At 25.6% G+C, this 4,155-nt stretch overlaps 1 long non-coding RNA gene across 1 annotated transcript; it reads left to right on the top strand.

The window, feature by feature from the left end:
• Positions 1–1,633: 1,633 nt before the first annotated feature.
• Positions 1,634–4,155, top strand: LOC110866357. Its single transcript, XR_004879326.1, has 5 exons — positions 1,634–1,788; positions 2,315–2,382; positions 3,333–3,406; positions 3,659–3,750; positions 4,108–4,155. It is a non-coding gene; the product is annotated as an uncharacterized LOC110866357 (long non-coding RNA).

A 4,155-nucleotide genomic window follows, 5' to 3' on the forward strand; every position in this document is an offset into this window, starting at 1 on the left:
CAGCCCTGCATATTATAGATTTATAGAAGGAAAAATAAAAGTAGAACCTGGAACTAAAAACAAACAAACCTCAAAAAACCATACTACTCAAATAAGCTTCACTTAGATGACAAATGATAATACCTCATGGCTACCCGTTTAAAAGCCATAAAATCAAGAATTGCAGATAATAGTATCAAAGGTTATATAGATTTTATGTTTGGGTTGTGATTCATGTTATGTTTTCTCTATAAGTGGGTCAAACAGATAATATAAATACTCAAAACATGCCAAAACATCATAGATCATTTTATTCAAGCAAATGAAAATACTACTAAATTAAAAATGATTTGGGTCAACCGAATCGAAAGCCTGAATCCATATTGACTTTTTACCCAACTACTTTGATCCATAAACTCCTAAAAACGAATTAACATATTTCAAAAACCAAGATTTCCCCTAATTAAAAACACACAAATAAGAATTTAATCACTAACATGTCTAGGTACATTGAACCAAATTAAAAAGGAAATTCAATTAATGTTATTAACTCCAAATCGTTTACTTCTATATTATCCTCCAAATCAAATTTTTAAATTTAAAATCAAGTTATTATATATCCTCTAAATAAGGAATTATGAGCCAAAAATACTAAAAACACATTTTTGACGTTTTTTAAGAGTATTAATATATTCTTAAAACAGACTTCTAATAATTAAAACGATATTAGAAAACATACAAATGCTAGCATCTTGAGGGACATAATCATCTAAAATACACTGAAAGTTCAAAAGTCAATTCCGCATCCATTATTTTAATGATTTAAAGCATATATGGTAAAAACCAATAAATGTTTATAATATGATTGTTGAATAATTTGAATCTAATTAGTTACATAGAAACCAATAATTGTTGATTAGAGGTTATTCAAAATTAGGATAATTAACAATAATAAAAAATGAATGTAGTCAACTTCTATTTTAGGTAACTTTATTTAAAAATAAGTCAAATATAATTAAATTTAAAATCTATATATATATCTATATATATATATATAAATGAGATGGATTTAGGCGTGTCCTTTGTCTTTGGCCATCTAGGCTGATGTGGCAATTTGGTTTAGGAGGGAAATCCCAATTTGCTTTATACAATCACGATTCCAAGGAAAAAAGGCGGGATCCGAATTGAGTTGGGTCGGGTTTTTCGAATTCGGGTCATAGTATATATTTCCTTTTTTTTCTCATTCTTCTTGCACAAACTTTACAAACCCTAAAAAACTAAGTTGCATCCTCTCTCCTATCACCACCACCAATATCCTCAATTCTAAACCATAGCCAAATCTCTGCAACATCATCTTCTTCACACAAATCAATCCTAATAACCAATCAAAGGTATGTTTCTATGTTTTTGATTTTATTGTTTCTGATTTCTTTGTTTTACGATTGTAATCTACACAATCGATCCTAAATCTACTTTATTTACGTTATTCAATTCTATAGAAACTTGATTTTATAAAGATTGTGTCGAATGCTATTAACTTCTTCTTTGTCCTAAACTTTGTAGATCTGATCATAAAAATTGAAGGTATGTTGTTTTAATTTGTTGTTTATCTATTGCGTATCTTTAATCTAGCGATTGAACATTTATCTTTCTGTTTTTTTTTTTTTTTTGCAAACAAAATCAAGATCAGAGGTTTTATTATCATCATCTACATATATCCAAGTTACTGATTTTTGTTGATTTTGTTTTTCATGTGGAACCCTAAATCTTGGATAAAATCGGACTCCGATCATTCGTGAAACAACAGAGGTTAGTTAAATGTTATAGCTGTTTTCTTTTTTTTTTAAGTTTGTGTAGGTTTGATTTTATCCTTTCTGTTCGGTATTTCTTTTTTTTTTTCGTTGTTTGTTGGTTGTTTGTTGATGATGATTTTGCATTATCCGATTCCAATCATATGAAATGATATTTTGTTGATGTTTTGATTTTGTTCTCATGTTACTCATATTTTTATTTACAGTCTTTTAGTTTGTTGTTGATGATGATATGTTTTGATTGTGTCCGATGTTTTTTGATTGTGTTGATGAAGATTTACAGTGGTCTGATATTTTTTCATCCGGTATAATGTTTTTGTCTTCGGAATATTGATTTTGGTTCTAAAAAATAAATATTTTTTATTTTTTTTAAACCGTTTCTTTTTATTTTTGAATTTGGAAGTTTCTCAATTGATTAAATTATCTTTTAAAGCTTATTGATTGTTGATTTAGGAATATTGATTGTTTTTCTATAAATACTTTACCGTTTTATTTTTTTAAAAACCTTCATATATATTTTTCAGATATGCATCCCTTGCACAACAGTCCTTCATTTTTAAAGCTTATTGATGAAGATGACCCGATATTTTTGGTACGTTTATGTGTATTCTAATTACTAATCATATTTTAAGTAAACTGATATTTATCTTTTTTTATTTTGTTTTAAACTTATAGCAAATAAATGGTGATTTATATTTAGTATGATAATTTATGGCATTGGATGTTAGTGATATAATTTTCAGAATTCAAATTTTAAATTTTAAATTTTGAGGTTTCTAATTTAAATTTTAAATTGAAAATTTTGAGCAATTTTAAATTTCGTTAGTGATTTATTTTTAGTATGATAATTTTGCGGAATTAAGGTTTCTGTTTCTATAAATAAATGGTTTTACGTTTTTTGAAACCTCAAATTTAAAATTTTAAGGTTTCTATTTATATTTCCGGAATTTAAATTTTAAATTTAAAATTTTGATCAATTTTAAATTTCGTTAGTGAATTATTTTTAGTATGATTATTTTCTGGAATTAGGGTTTCTATTTCCGGAATTCAAATTTTAAATTTATATTTTTGAGCAATTTTAAATTTTGTTAATGATTTTTTTTAAAACCTCAAATTTAAATTTTAGGGATTTATTTTTAGTATGATAATTTTTCCGGAATTAAGGTTTCTATTTAAATTTTAAATTTAAAAGTTTTCCATTAATGTGTTTCATTTTAAATTTCGAATCTGTAAATTGAATTTAAATTTGAAAGGTTAGATTTTCCTAATAAATTTGCTTGATTTACGGGATTGGATATTAGTGATTTGATTTTCAGATTTTAAATTTTAAATTTTGAAGTCAATCATTATTTTAAATTTAAATTTTGAAGTAAACCATTATTGTGTTTGATTTTAAATTTTGTATGCTTTGAAATCTTGATGTTTTTTTATGAGATGCTTTGACTATATTATTTGTAATTTTAGGGATGCTTCGAGTCTTTGACTATTGTTTTTGTACTCGAGTTGCATATCTCACAAACTTTTTGTGTTTTGTAATTTTAGGTGAAGAGCTTCTTTCAGACTCCTTCCCCTACAAGGAACTATTGAATGGGTTCCTATGAGAAGTTGAAGAAAAGGTATATCTTGCACTGTTTTGTGAGTTATAATTTTTTGTATTTTAGTCATAATTGTTGTATTTAATTAGTATTTAATTCTTTAAAGATGTCTTTAATTTCTTTTTAAATCTGTTTTTGTTTCTATAAATAGATTAGTGTTGTTAAAGATGATTTTTGTATTCGAAATTATGATTCGGTTTCTGTAAATAGACTTTGTTTCTATAAATAGATTACCGTTATATTTTTTTAAAACAATGGTTACTTCCTTTGCAGTTATGGATAATGAAAACAATGCTCCTTCGTTATTAAAGTCGATTGAGGACTATGATCCTATATTTTTCGAATTGTTCGTCGACCAAAAACAGGTTAGTTCAGTTTTGTTGGTGTTGTTTGTTTTTTGATATGTATAGTCTTTCTTTTTTATTTTTGTCTTTAGGTGTTAATTTGAAATTTTATGTGATTATCTTTTGAAGTTCTTATGGTTTGTTTTGTGAGTTATAATTTTTTGTATTTAGTTATGATTTTTGTACTTAGTTAATTGTTAATTCTTTAATGATGTCTTTAATTTCTTTTTAGAGTTGTTTTTGTTTCTATAAATAGATTAGTGTTGTTAAAGATGATTTTTGTATTCGAAATTATGATTCGGTTTATGTAAATAGACTTTGTTTCTATAAATAGATTACCGTTATATTTTTTTTAAACAGTGGTTACTTCCATTGCAGTTATGGATCATGAAAACAACGCTCCTTCGTTGTTAAAGTTGATTGAGA

Source organism: Helianthus annuus, chromosome 14 (genome assembly GCF_002127325.2).
Source record: "Helianthus annuus cultivar XRQ/B chromosome 14, HanXRQr2.0-SUNRISE, whole genome shotgun sequence".
Lineage (NCBI taxonomy): Eukaryota > Viridiplantae > Streptophyta > Magnoliopsida > Asterales > Asteraceae > Helianthus > Helianthus annuus.